A 15,930-nucleotide genomic window follows, 5' to 3' on the forward strand; every position below is an offset into this window, starting at 1 on the left:
ACATTGCACCCTTTCTCCCAGCTATTATCTGAGTGAGCGGAGCTACTTGCGTGCAACCTGTAGGGAATAAAGTTGTCATGATGGTTTAAGGGCATGGCTTTCTAGGTAACTACACCAACATGGATAGTGGGCAAAGACAGGTTTTCTGGTGCTCACCTCCTTCATTGGGACCTCTCCGTGGGCACCTCTAAGGATCTTTGGGGATGAACAGTCACTTTCAAGTTTGTTAGACAAGGAAGCGTTGGATGGCCAAGGGAGAGAGGGAAGTCCCAGGTACTTAGAATATGAGTTTGGAAACAGAACTCCTCTCAGCAGCACAGGAATACTAAGTACCCCGTGAAACGCTTCATAAGATTAAAAAAACTTGCATAGGCAAAATATCACCCCTCCTTCCTCCATTTGGCTTCGTGCTTGACTACTGCCCTTCGGCTCCACCGTTCTCTCTACGAAGATACATGTATGGAGGATAATCTTTCCTGGACTCCTCCAAAATCTGGGCAAGAACAACCCCATGTACCAGTACAAGTTGGGGACAGAGCTGTTGGAGAGCAGCGTAGGGGAAAGGGACCTGGGGGTCCTAGTGGACAACAGGATGACCATGAGCCAGCAGTGTGCCCTTGTGGCCAAGAAGGCCAATGGCATCCTGGGGTGTATTAGAAGGGGTGTGGTCAGCAGGTCGAGAGAGGTTCTCCTCCCCCTCTACTCTGCCCTGGTGAGGCCGCATCTGGAGTAGTGTGTCCAGTTCTGGGCCCCTCAGTTCAAGAAGGACAGGGAACTGCTAGAGAGAGTCCAGCGCAGAGCCACGAAGATGATTAAGGGAGTGGAACATCTCCCTTATGAGGAGAGGCTGAGGCAGCTGGGTCTCTTTAGCTTGGAGAAGAGGAGACTGAGGGGTGACCTCATTAATGTTTATAAATATGTAAAGGGCAAGTGTCAAGAGGATGGAGCCAGGCTCTTCTCAGTGACATCCCTTGACAGGACAAGGGGCAATGGGTGCAAGCTGGAGCACAGGAGGTTCCACATAAATATGAGGAAAAACTTCTTTATGGTGAGGGTGACTGAACACTGGAACAGGCTGCCCAGAGAGGTTGTGGAGTCTCCTTCTCTGGAGACATTCAAAACCCGCCTGTACGCATTCCTGTGTGATATGGTCTAGGCAATCCTGCTCCGGCAGGGGGATTGGACTAGATGATCTTTTGAGGTCTCTTCCAATCCCTAACATTCTGTGATTCTGTGATTCTGTGATTCTGTGAAAATCATAAGTTCCTCTGTGAACTCAGCACCTACATGGAAAATACAAAGCAGCACCCTATTTCCACAGATATATGTCTACAGAGGCCTTTTCCAGGCTCTGTATCAGCCTCAGCTTCAGCAGTTTACCTCCTGATTAGCACAGAGGGAGGTAATGCAGGTGTGAATGAGGGTTGAAAGAGATCTCTCCTCCTCAGAGCATGCAGATCTAGTCAGACGTCACTGGACAGTTGCAGGAGCGTTGCTGATCCAGGGACTCAATGTTCCTGACACGCTGAACAAATAGCAGCAGTGCTCTTCAGTTTGGCACTGAACGGGTGACAGCATGAATGCGTGAGAATCCAAGTGAAAAACCGAGGGCAGTGTCTGGTCAGGAGCATGCTTTTGGATCTTTCAGGACATGGGAGGCATGCAGGGTTCATGAATTAGTTGTGTTCTTTGGAAATACTACACAGGCACACAGGAGAGTCCTGCTCTGGGATCTTGATTTCCACCCGGGAGGACAGGTCAGCGACTCTCCAAACTTGTACAGTGTTTACCTCACTGGTGCTAACAGATGACGCCCACCCTTACCTTCTTCTTGGTTGTTGAGATGAAGGGATTTTCCTATGGCTGCTGCTCATCCCTTGCCCTAAGGCCCAGGCATTCGCGGTGCTTTCTTTATGTAGGGTGCTGTGCTTCAAATGCAAGGCCCGTAGCTTCACGTTTCTAGTGGCAGAAGAGATGCTGCTTGAGTATTTTCTCTGTTATACAGTTATCAGTCACCCATAAACTTTACAGCATGAGGCATCAAAGGATGTTTTGCCTCCTACTAACTGAAAATTAAAGGCTATTGCAGAGATTGAAATCTCTTCTTTTTCAAACTCTGAAAGACTTAGGATGGCACAGGAGGACTTGGGTTGGTGAAGTGTTTTGCTGAGCAAACGGAAAGAGCAAACTTCCTCATAAAACCACAGCCATTGGTGGTGGAGTCTCACTGGCAGGTGTAATAACTGAAATAACTTCAGGCTGACATCTCTGCAAACAACAGAAAACAAATGAGCGACGTCCCTGTTACTTTGCTAAGCCAACGTTGAAGCTGAGGAACAGGTTTTGGTTGCAGAGGTGTCGTCATAGCGACTATTTTTCCTCTCATTTAATTTTTCATGCATTGAACATTTCCTTCATAAATAGCCTCAAAGATGATCTCCTGTTGGTATATTCAGTAAAGATTTCTTTAGTATTATTTAATCTTTATGAGAAATAAATATCCTTCACTAACTGGAAATAGCATATAAGCAGCTTCTTAACAATTTTAAAGCGGAAAAAAATACAACATTCAGTTTTCCACCATGGAGGAGTGGTTCCTTCATTTAGATTATAGGTTTTTAGATTTTGTCTGTGAATGCACTGTGATTACAGATGCAGAAAATAATTGAAGTAAGGGCAAAATATATACATTTTGTATTCCATTATGATGATTGTGGTTATTTCTACTGCTGCAGTAGCTGTGGGGACTTACAGCCAGGGCTGAGTTTCACTGTGTTGGACTCAATGCAGACCTAGGAAACAGCCCTGAAAGGAATCCTTCTCTTTCAGTGTGGAACTTAGTTTAAAACATGACACGTGTCTCCTGAACTCTGAGGCCTTGCAGTTTCTTTTTTCCCATTGTAGGTAGCCGTTGTGAAAAATCAAAGCTGTGGGGAGAGCATCAGGCTCTTAAGTCTGGTCAAGTGTATAGGCATGTGAGTGGACAGCAAACTTCAGCTGAACTGTTTGCTTAACAGGAGATGTGAACGAGGAGCACAATGAGAAAGCACATGAGATACTGCACATGCTGTTTTATCTGGTTCATTTCTAGAGATAATGAAGTGGAGCAGCCAAGGGTGAAGGCCAGAGATGGACCTTATAGGGTGCCATCTCCTAACTGGTATGCCATGGATGGGAATACATCCCTATCACAGATCCATGCCTGTGGCGTAGTGGAGAGAGATTAGGCAAGAACTGTGCTTTTGCAAATTAGAAATATATATCTACCCTGGGGCTTAAAAATAGGTTCCTCTTAACCTACTAGGCAACCCAGAAAACTTCACCCCAGCAAACCCACTAGTTACACCTCCCCACATCAAACCAGAATGATACTTCCTATTTGCATACGCCATCCTCCACTCAATCCCCAACAAACTAGGAGGAGTGCTAGCCTTAGCCGCTTCCATACTAATCCACGCTATTAACCTAGGTTAATAGTGTGCTGGAAGGAAGGAGGGGAGAGGGAGAGATTAATATCCAACATGGGAGCGAGGCCACAGGCCGATGTTACCTTACTAGCAAAACCAGGTTGGAATGAAAAAGCAGCATACCCCACTCAAATGTATATAATGTCTTCATTGCATATGAAGAGATGTGCTTAATTAAGTGTGATGCCTTACCTGCAGATGCATCTTGTCTCATAGAAAATGAAACTGTCTGTCTGCTAGGAGTACTGGGTGACTGTAGCATGCAAGGGAAGAAAGTCAGAGACATGAGTTGGTTGTTGTCTCTGTTTAGCCCACACCCAGGGCTAAACGATAACCAGTTGTTCTATCACACAGTCTCCCCTCCCCAACCAAGAAAGGGAATTGGGAAAAGGAGGGAGACTCATGGGTTGAAATTTAAACAGATTTAATAAAATAAGAAAACTAATATTGATGCTAATTCAAAAGACACAAAATTATACTTAGCTCATAGAGCGGTGGCAAGTCAGAAGGGAAGAGAGCCCCCAGCAGCTTTCCCATTTATAGTGAACCTGACGTTAATGCTACAGAACACCACGTGGGCCAGCCTGGGTCAGCTGCCCTGGCTTTCACTGCTAATGGCCTTGATCACCACAGCTAGCCACAAACCGAAACAAAATGTAACAGAAAATTGCTTCTATAAATTTTATCCCTGCAAAACCAGGACAGTTGTACAACATTTTCAGCTGATGGTTCAGAAAGTAACAGATCAAACATATTACTGAAGTACCACTACAGCATCAGGTACCAACAGAAGGGCCAGAGTATCCTCATTCCTTTTCATAATACAGCTGGCTGCAGAGTCATACCAATACAAACTGGGAATAAGCAAAACCAGATTTTAAATCTTAGGCTGATAACTGTTTGGAGGTATCTTTGTTACAGGTGCACACACAAGTTCAAGCCATTATCATAATATAATTATATACTTAATAAAATTATCAAGAATCATGGTTTTGCAGATTGTAGTCAGCTCATTGCTGAGCTATTAAAAAACTGGTTCCAGCAGCAGAACTATTAATGAGCTTGTTTCAAGTAGCGTGTGCGTTGTGATTACTTGGCGCTCTGCCTCAGTTTAATTAAGATTTTAAATTTACATACTGCTATTCAACCATATGTTGCACTAGTGTTTACAAAGGTGAACAGATTCTATTGTCCACATTTTACAGGTCAGGACACAGTGTCATTTTGGAGTCAAGTGACAGGACTGAAGCCACCCAACCCCTGAAGTAGTCTGGATCTGTTGCTCAACCTGCAGGGTGGCATTTCCTCCATACAACTGAGAGAATGATTGGGTGGGCGTTGAAAAACCTGGAACAAAATAATTACAGTAATATTATTCAGTAGAACTATAGTACCCGGTTTAATGTATTCATTAAGATTTGTTGCAAAGATCACAGAAAAGCTTCATATCTGTGGAAGTTCAGTGGCCAATTAAAAAAATGTACCTTTGGTAGAAAAATTATCAAAATAATTGAAGTGATTTCTCAGAGTCTTAAAGAAAAAGAAGATAATTACATTATAAGAAACAGTGTTGTTCCTCCTATCATTCTTTCTTATATTACCAGCAATTATTTGATGTTCCAGTCTTGCAAGTCTTATGCACATGAGCAGCCATGAGTAGCATGAGCAAAGTTTGCTGAAACAAATGAGCCTGGAAAGGTCAGATCCCTGCCTTGAATAAATAGGTATAGATGATAATATTGCTGTTCAGTCTCCTAGGTGTGGCGTGCTGCATAGAAGTACAGCAACTCTTCTGTGACAGTTTGGGTTTTATCCAATTTTAAATAAAATGTCCTTCTTGCTATTTCGCAGCCGTGTGCTCTACTTATTAGTGCATTTTCGTAACCTTTTTGCTCTGTTTTCTGAAGGTGGAAGGTTGACTGAGTTACGAGTTCGGTGTGTGTTCACCGACATTCATAGTGTCTAACCTCTGAAGAAAATTGTTGGCACAGGAACCTCCCCCAAGAGACTGACATTTAGAATAACAAGCTGTAGTAGGCGTGAAGTCACTCCTCAAGTCTCTCTCTACCATGCCTCCATTGTTGTTATGAAATAAAACATTCACATTATCAGATTTACAGATGTACACAGCAAGAAGTCCTTCCATGTTTCTGAGGTTACAAACAAAGCGAAGATAAAACCCAGGCCTGTGAGGGCACTTGAGCACCAGTTTCCTTGCTTTTGCCTCCCAAGGGGTCTCTGCAGAGCTGAGTACATACCTTCCAACAGTTTAATTAGACATTCAACTCCCTGCTCTGCTTACTTGTTCTTCCCAGTGGACTGATGAGACACCCAAGCATTTGGAAAGTCAGGCAGGTACTCCATACTTTGTCACAGCTAATTAATTACTGGGTTACAGATAAGCAAGTGCTTTCAGGTACTCTTGGTACCGTCCAGAGGTGGCAACGTAACAATAAAACATTCCACAATCTGTCTTAAGGTCTAGTAAATGGTCTGATCATTGCTACCTGTTAGTCGGGAAAGCCAACAGATTGCCACTGGTCCTCAAGGTGTGTCTGTTGGAGCAGTGACATGCCAGAGACTTTTATGCTGTTATTGTGTTTATTCTTACAAAATGAAAAGATAAATATGAAACAGAGTTGTAAAACAGGTGTGGCAATACTCAGAAAAGGTACCTTTGTTTCAATTCTGAACTACAAATCACCTACTTCAAATAAGAAGTAAGATAATACTGACACTGCTAAGAAGTGAATACGACCCTATGGCTTTCTAATGTTGTGTCTGATCTCCCTCATTGCTCCATGCCTGTAGCTGGCATATTGTGGGGATAAAAGGAACATTCAAGAGTAAAAGAAGCCATGTGGTTTCACAAACCCTGGACCCAGCCCTCTGAACCCTGTCAGATACAATCCCATACACAACTAGGTCTAAATTCTGCACAATGGCTTTGTACCCTTCTTCTCTATGTGGAGTATAGTTTCCTTCATTCTCCCCATTTTTCTCATGGAACCCTATACTTCCTTTAATTCCTTTTTCTCTTCAAGAAAAGAATAAAAATAATAAAAGTGATGATGAGGATGATGATGGTATAATTCGTTACTTGCATTTTATCACAGAATCACAGAATCAACCAGGTTGGAAGAGACCTCAGGGATCATCGAGTCCAACCGCTGCCCTGACACCACCCTGTCAACTAGACCATGGCACTAAGTGCCATGTCCAGTCTTTTCTTAAACACATCCAGAGATGGTGACTCCACCACCTCCCTGGGCAGCCCATTCCAATGTCTAATGACCCTTTCTGAAAAGAAATTCTTCCTAATGTCCAACCTGAACCTCCCCTGGCGAAGCTTGAGGCTGTGCCCTCTTGTCCTATCGCTAGTTGCCTGGGAGAAGAGGCCAACTCCCACTTCACTACAACCTCCCTTCAGGTAGGTGTAGATGGCAATAAGGTCACCTCTGAGCCTCCTCTTCTCCAGGCTAAACAACCCCAGCTCCCTCAGCCGTTCCTCGTAGGACAGACCCTCCAGACCCTTCACCAGCTTGGTCGCCCTCCTCTGGACTCGCTCCAACACCTCAACATCTTTCTTGAAGTGCGGGGCCCAGAAGTGGACACAGTACTCAAGATGCGGCCTCACCAGTGCCGAGTACAGAGGGATGATGACTTCCCTAGACCGGCTGGCTACACTATTCCTAATAGAGGCCAGGATACCATTGGCCTTCTTGGCCACCTGGGCACACTGCTGGCTCATGTTTAGCCGGCTGTCGATCAGCACCCCCAGGTCTCTTTCCGCCGGGCCGCTTTCTAACCACTCTTCCCCCAGCCTGTAGAGCTGCATGTGGTTGTTGTGGCCAAAGTGTAAGACCTGGCACTTGTTCTTGTTGAACCTCATGCCGTTGGTCTCGGCCCATCTATCTAACCTGTCCAAATCCCTCTGAAGGGCCTTCCTACCCTCCAGCAGATCGACACCGCCACCCAGCTTGGTGTCATCTGCAAATTTGCTGAGGGTGCATTCAATCCCTACGTCTAGATCATCTATAAAGATATTGAACAGCACCGGCCCCAGAACTGAGCCCTGGGGAACACCGCTAGTGACCGGACGCCAGTTGGACTTTGCCCCATTCACCAGCACTCTCTGGGCTCAGCCATCCAGCCAGTTTTTAACCCATTGAAGAGTCCACACATCCAAGCCCCAGGCAGCCAGTTTGTCCAGGAGGATGATGTGGGAGACAGTGTCGAATGCCTTACTGAAGTCTAGATAGACTACATCCACAGCCCTGCCCTCATCTACTAAGCGGGTCACTTGGTCATAGAAGGAGACCAGGTTGGTCGAGCAGGACCTGCCTTTCATGAATCCATGTTGGCTGGCCCCGATGCCCCCATTGTCCTGCATGTGCCGTGTAATGGCACTCAGGATGATCTGTTCCATCACCTTGCCTGGCACCGAGGTCAGGCTGACAGGCCTATAGTTCCCTGGATTGTCCTTCCGACCCTTCTTGTAGATGGGCGTTACGTTTGCTAATTTCCAGTCAGCTGGAACTTCTCCAGTTAACCAGGACAGCCGGTAGATAATCGAGAGTGGTTTGGCAAGTTCATTTGCCAGTTCCTTCATTACTCTGGGGTGAATCCCATCCGGGCCCATAGCCTTGTGGGTGTCCAACTGGCACAGCAGGTCACTAACCGTCTCCTCCTGGATTACGGGAGGTTCACACAGCCCCCCGTCCCTAACTTCAGGCTCTGGGGGCCGAGTCTCCTGAGGACAACCGGTCTTGACATTAAAGACCGAGGCAAAGAAGGCATTGAGCACCTCTGCCTTTTCCTCATCCCCTGACACTACACTACCCTCCTCATTCGGCAAGTGGTGGAGGCTCTCCTTGACCCTCCTTTTGCTGTTGATGTATTTGTAAAAGCTTTTTTTGTTGTCTTTGACTGTAGCAGCCAAATCGAGCTCTAATTGAACTTTGCCCCTTCTAATCTTCTCCCTACACGACCTGGCCACGTCCCTATAGACCTCCCAAGTTACCCGACCCTTCTTCCAGAGCAAGTAGGCTCTCTTTTTTTCCTTAAGTTCTAGTCTAAGTTCCCTGTTTAACCAGGCCGGTCTTTTTCCCCGACGGCTTGCCTTCCTACAGACTGGGACAGCCTGCTCCTGAATATTTAACAATTCCCTTTTGAAGCATGTCCAGCCTTCCTGGACTCCTTTGCCCTCCAGGACCGATTCCCAAGGGACTCGGTCCACCAGCCTCTTAAACAGGCTAAAGTCAGCCCGCCGGAAATCTAAGGCAGGAGTTCTACTCTTGCCCCTCCTTACTTCCCCCACTATCGAAAACTCTAACATTTCATGGTCTCTACTCCCAAGACGGCCACTGACCCTCACATCTCCCACTAGTCCTTCTCTGTTCACAAACAACAGGTCAAGCAGGGCCCCTCCTCTAGTGGGCTCATTTACCACTTGCATGAGGAAGTTGTCCTCCACACATTCTAGGAACCTCCTAGATTGCTTCCTCTCTGCCATGTTGTATTTCCAGCAGACATCCGGCAAGTTGAAGTCGCCCACGAGTACAAGGGCCGGTGACCAGGCGGCTTCTGACAGCTGCTTGTAAAACACCTCATCCGCCTGCTCATCCTGGTTGGGTGATCTATAACAGACTCCCACCGTAATGTCCGCCCTGCCGACCTTCCCCCTGATCTTCACCCATAAACATTCAACCTTGTCATCCTCACCATCTTCCTCAATTTCAACACAGTCCAAGCACTCCCTAACATATAGCGCTACCCCACCGCCTCTCCTGCTTCGCCTGTCCCTCTTAAAGAGCCTATAGCCATCCATAGTTGCACTCCAGTCATGAGAGTCATCCCACCACATTTCTGTGATGGCAACCACATCATAACCTTCCTGCTGTACAGTGGCCTCTAGCTCTTCCTGTTTGTTGCCCATACTGCGTGCATTGGTGTAAACGCACTTCAGCTGGGCTAGCGGCCTTGCCCCCGACACAGGCCTGTCACCCCTAGGTTCATTTGTGGCTGCCCTGGTCTTATCCCCCTCCCCCATCGAACCTAGTTTAAAGACCTCTTGATCAGCACTGACTCACTCCTGTAATGCAGTTAACAGTCTGTAGAAGACACAGAACTCCTTTTTTGGAAAGAAGTGATGGGATTTCTGTCCTTGCTTAGGGGACATCCCAGTACAACTCTTTGACATCCCATGGAGCAGACAGGGGCTGGGTGTCAGAGGTGGTGTGTGCAGTCAGACTGAACTCTCATGGTGGGAGCGGTGGCTTTGCAAGATCTTGACATGGGTGATTTGGAAATTCTTGCTGTGCTACCAGGAAGGGGAGTGGGAGCACAAAAAGGTGGTTGTAGGCTTGGGGTTGCAAGGACTAACAGAGTTTTTATCTGCCATGCAGTGCACTCGGTGACTTTGCAGTTCTGCAGTCCTTTTCCCTTCATTAGTCATAGCCCATCACTGACTCATCATCAACCACTTCCCATCATTAGCTACATGGTCAGCTCTGACCCTGTTTGAGAGTTCAGGCACTAAATAATGACAGCCTTCTCAGCTTGCTTGGCTGTGGGTCATTTCTGAATGACATGAGGTACCTAGAATAAAAAAAAAAAAGGTCACATGCACCAGTACAGGTTGGGGACTGATCTACTGGAGAGCCTTGCAGAGAAGGACCTGGGTGTTCCGGTGGACAAGAAGTTCACCATGAGCCAGCAATGTGCCCTTGTGGCCAGGAAGGTCAATGGTATCCTGGGGTGCATTAGGAAGAGTGTGGCCAACAGGTCAAGGGAGGTTATCCTGTCCCTCTACACGGCCCTGGTGAGGCCACATCTGGCGTACTGTGTCCAGTTCTGGGCCCCCCAGTTCAAGAAAGATAAGGAATTACTGGAGAGAGTCCATCGAAGGGCTACAAAGATGATCAGAGGACTGGAGCATCTCTCTTATGAGGAGAGGCTGAGAGAGCTGGGTCTGTTCAGCTCGGAGAAGAGAAGACTGAGAGGGGATCTTATCAACACTTACAAATACCTTAGGGGTGGGTGTCAAGAGGAGGGGGCCAGACTCTTCTCAGTGGTGCCCAGTGACAGAACAAGGGGCAATGGGCACAAGCTGAAACATGGGAAGTTCCATCTGAATATGAGGAGGAACTTCTTTACTTTGAGGGTTACAGAGCACTGGAACAGGCTGCCCAGGGAGGCTGTAGAGTCTCCTTCTCTGGAGATATTCAAAACCCACCTGGACATGACCCTGTGCAACATGCTCTAGGGGAACCTGCTTTGGCAGGGGGTTGGACTAAATGATCTCCAGAGGTCTCTTCCAACCCTTAACCATTCTGTGATTCTGTGATTTTTTTTTCTGAGTAGAACCACGGAACAGGTAAAAGCCTCACAAGCATGGATCATCTGTGGAAAAATATAGTGCGTCATATTAACTGTGCATTACAGAGACAGGGAGTGGGAGATGGAGCCATTTGTTAATATGTAGACCCAAGAGAATTAATCAAATGTGTAAAAAGGAAATGTTCTGACTGCTCATTGGATTATAAAATGACAATACGATAATTTTTATTATAAACTGTAAAGATACTCTCTAAAAACACCCTAATATTTCTAAGCAGAAGCACCTGAGTCAGTCCCATCTCTATAGAGATAAAATCACACACCCTGGTCAGTGCTGTTGCAACCGTGGTGTCTGGAGCAATGCTGTGAAGAGAGAACGAGTTGTCTGTAAATCTTAATAGCTCAGAAGGCAAGTAAGGGCAAGTTAAACTCACATGGCATTTGGTATTTTTAAAGTCCTATGAATTTGGAGGTCTGTGTCAAAGTTGGAAAGGTTGTGCCTTGCACTGCTGCAATAAAGGGCACTGTCTCCAGCTGTGGTCTGATATTCCCTCAAAGAATTTGATCTGTGAGATGGAAAGTCTCTAAGCAGCAGCTGTGTCTCTGGTTTGGTCTCACAAAAAAGAAATGAGAGGACAGGTTGGGTATACTGCTTGCTAGATTTTCTGCCAGACGTGAGTGGCTCTGGGAAAGCAGGGCTCACACTCAGCCGGCTCTGCTTAAACCTAGGGGTAAGCCTAGCAAGGAACCATCCTCCTCCCCACCCGGACTTTGAGTTCAGTCCAGGAGAGAATGAATGACAAGCAATGGTGGGGACCCATACTTAGTTCTTATTTCCTGATTCTTTGGCCCATCACGGTAAGGGTACATGAGTTACAGGTCTCTGCCAGCACTCATACACGACATGAGCTTGACTGTATTCAGGAAGAAATTGCCTTTTAGCATCACACTGCAGGCTGAATTATCAGTTTCTGTAGGAGTGTGCTGAGAAGATAGACCCTAAAGTACTCACAAAATATTTCTAAAAATCATACTGGTTTAACCCCCGCAAATTATTGTACTCTGGAAAATTACATAGTCTATGGCTTAATTTAAATATACATGGTTTTTACTGTTGTTTTTTGCACTTTCAACCCTAAGGAGAAGTTCACTTCACTGCAAGGTCCACTCCTCACAGACTCCTCACTCTGCTAACTGTGGCTTAAACCCTAGCCTGGCAGACTTCACATCCTCAGGTGCCTTCATCCCACACCTCAGGGCACACCATGCACCCTTGTCTATAAGACCACTGCTCTGTCAGGCCGCGACGTAGCCCTCAGTACCAGAAACTTTTTGGACTCCAAAAATCACAAAAATGGCTGGACTAAAGCTGGCTTTGCTGTGCAGAGCCCTTTCTGTGAAGCACTGCATGTATCACCTAAAACAATAGCCTAATGGGTATAAACTTACACGAGGATTAGTACATTTAAACACGGTATTCAGCAAAACTGCAGGCACAGATGCCTTTTTTTTCTCTAACTAAGCTCTGCTACCATAAAGCATCAAACAAACCTAATGCTTCAGCACAGACATACACGTTAAGGCAGGTTTGGTTTATACAATCTCAGCCTGACTCTTCTTCTTTTGACATGAGTTTAGATCTGGAATAATGTGACTGGCTCATGCCAATACGTGAAATGAGGCCTGGCCCTCCACATCCTTCTTCAAAGGCAGCGGCAGCGGTTGCTGGAGGGGCATATTTTTTAATCAAGCCAGCAGATGGCATTCGTACACTGCAGGCTTCCCAGCTTCACACCTCCTTTTGCAGCAACACAGTATGTTCTCCCTTTATTAGGTGGGATCAAGTCCTTCGTACAAGACTATCATCTCCCACATCGGTAAAGAACTTTATTTTTATAAGGTAGGAGCATTTCCCGTATGTTGTCCAACCTGATAAATTACTGGACTGTGAGAATTGGATTTATTATCCCAGAGATTAAAATTTAAATTAGATCTCACAGAAATGAACTACTACATACAATCTGTCATTTCCAAAATGCTTTGATGAAAGTTGGGAGGTTTCCAAGGAGCTGCTGTCTCTTACTGTTCCGTATTACCTTTTCAAAGCCATTTCATTAGTCCGAGTTCTTCATATTGAGCAGAGCATACACATTATCATAGAACCATAGAATTGTTTTGGTTGGAAAAGATCTTTAAGATCATCAAGTCCAACTGCTAACCCATCACTGCCAAGTCCACCACTAAACCATGTCCCTAAGCACCACATCTACATGTCTTTTAAATACCTCCAGAGATGGTGACTCCACCACTTCCCTGGGCAGCCTGTTCCGATGCTTGATAACCCTTTCCTAGAAACCAAAAGATTTTACAAATTGAATAATTTACAAATTGCTTAATTTATCAAGTATTACCATGGACAGTTTGCTCAGAGGAAAGCAGCACGAAGGTGCATTAGAAGTAGTTTTTTCAAGAGTGAATGTGAGATCAGAAAAGACACTACTATGTTCTCAGTTTTTCAAGGTTCACAGAAAACAATAAGAATAGCTGAGGTTTGACTGTCCAGCTCATTTCAGTTTGTATAGCAATGAATCTCAACAGAAGGAATTAAATATCAAAACAATTCTGACATGACAAGGAATGCTGGTCATACTGAAAAGCAAAATGGTTGATGAGCCTCACAGAAACCAAACAAACAGATGCCAAAAGCCAAACTGAGGATTTTAAATACTTTCAAATGAAATACAAGCATACATGTATTTCTGCCTTCTGTTCATCTTCTAAAAGATATGGTAATGAGGGAGACCTCAGTTTTATAGTAATATTGGACCTAAATTATTCCTGTCTTTGGGACTCAAGATTTTATTAATGTTAGTGAGTTCAAGATTAGACTTTTTGTAAGCACAGCTCAGACGGTCAAATGATGGACTGCAGGAAGAGAAAAGTTCCCTCAAATTTCCAGAAGGTGTGTATCAGTAAACCCAGTATTATTTGAAAAGCTTTAAATGGAAAACCTGTCAAGGAAATGAAACTGAATAGTGCAATACTTGTATATATAGCTAGATGGCTGCAATGACACACTAACAATGTCCAGATTTGCTAATTCATTGTGGATTCTACTTTTGGTTTAGGTTTTGCCTCATATAAAACAATCTTTTCTGTCTTCATTTTCTTGACATTTTTATTATGTACAAACTTCATCTACTTTTGTCATCTGATTCTTCTAAATAAAGTTAATCAGCTTTAAGGTTTGCATCAAATGATTTTGGGCAATGACAATTTTAAGCTGAGACCATCTTTCATTTTTAAGTAAAACATTCAGTCTTTATTTCCTCTACGTAGCTGCTTCTTCAACTACAGAAATACGGAGAGACATTAAAAAAACATTTAAGGGCACTACACGTATTTAGAAAAATATCGTCTTCTAAAAGAAATTTTCTGGCAGGCAACCTGTTTTTAACTGTCATTTTATAACCTTACAGAATGTGATCTCTTAGGAACTCTCGCATTACGTTTAGGCAGTAAATTGGCACAAAAGAAAACTTAAAAATCTGAGAGAAGCATTGGCGGGTGCAGGAGGGGGAACACATCTTAGTAGCTTACACAAGCATTTCAGAACTTTTTTGGGGGAGGTTCTGTGAGTGTGTTAGTTTAAAAGCTTAAAGTTTGCAATCTGCACTGAGAGGAGAGTTTGTGCTAAAGTCTGTATACCAAAGCTGGCTGTGAATTGGAGAACTGTTGTAATTAGATTACTGTAAATACAATAAGAAACTCACTCCTGGTGGTCTGGGGAGGGGTGTCATAGGGCACTGGAGAATTGTGTTGGCAGGATTTGGGACAGTTTGACTGAAAGCAGAGAACACAATCTCAAAATCCTTTTAATCTTTTTTTCCCTCCAGTTCTTTGGGGATTTGTTTGTCATTAAGTAACAGTCAAAAGATTAAGGAAGTATAAAATGACATTAAAGCTCACAAGTACTTCTATAAAATTATCAGTGCTAGTGTAGTCTTCAGCAGGGATCGCTTCTGCCAAGACTTTCTAGAGCCAGACAAAATTAAAGAAAAGAGGCAAGCAGGCACAAAAGCAAACCCACGAACTTGGTCTGGAACACTGCTTTTCTGCTAGCGCCTCGAACGCCCCGTCCTCCAAAGCGCGGTGGCTGTTGCTATGTGTCTGGGCTCAACAAGCTTAAACTTTGCATGGCCCATGCTAAACTAATTTGAGTCAATTTGTCTACATCATTTCAACAATCGTTCTGTGCATTTTGAATCGTACATACAACACTGCATGATAAAGGCCCACCGAGCAGATGCCGACTGCTCATTCTGCCGTGGTCTAGCTGTTGCTAGTTCTTCACCATGGTTTCTCCATATCCTAGTGACAATGTTAGTTTTTCGATGGTGAGGTTAAGTCTGTGCCTGGCTAGTTAAGACTTTTCTTTACAGAGGACAGTGCCTATAACAACTGCCAGCTCCAAGCATGACCTTTAAAAATTAAATGAGGCAGTGTTTACTGGAGTATTTTTTTTTAAAAATCTCCCAAAGGAGTTCAAATGAATACAAGGAGATTTTGCAAGTAAAGTTTTAAGCCTGCATAAGAAAGAGACACTAATATCAGAAGCTTTTATCACAAGAACGCTGATCTAACCTGCTTACAATGAGATAGTTTCAGTGTAATGGGGTTTGACTCATTTGTAAACATGCACTTTGTAAGACAGTTTTATTTTGGAAACTAATATCAAACAAGAATAAAGAATTAAAGCAGCTTCACTCTGCACCTAGGTGATATAACAGGGCTGATCTGCAGCTGGTGCAAATCAGTGTAGCTGCAGAGGGAATTAGCTGCGTTATCCCATTTTCTACCAGCTCAGGATTTAGTCTGTGGGAGTTGAGCATCATATTTGGAAAACTCCCGTATTTTATGAATAAAAGAACAAGAAGGAGCATTAAAAAAAATATACCACAGTCTCATGTATGCTAAATCCCTGCAAGAGGCATTAAAATCCACATGTTCTGTAGGGAGAGAAAGCTTATAATTAACGTTTTTATTATTCTTGGATTGATCTGATAGTTTGTCTGCAAGCCTCTGCTGAAAAAGGATTACCTGGTGAGTCTTGCCCATTTGG

Source organism: Nyctibius grandis, chromosome 5, assembly GCF_013368605.1.
Source record: "Nyctibius grandis isolate bNycGra1 chromosome 5, bNycGra1.pri, whole genome shotgun sequence".
Taxonomy (NCBI): Eukaryota; Metazoa; Chordata; class Aves; order Nyctibiiformes; family Nyctibiidae; genus Nyctibius; species Nyctibius grandis.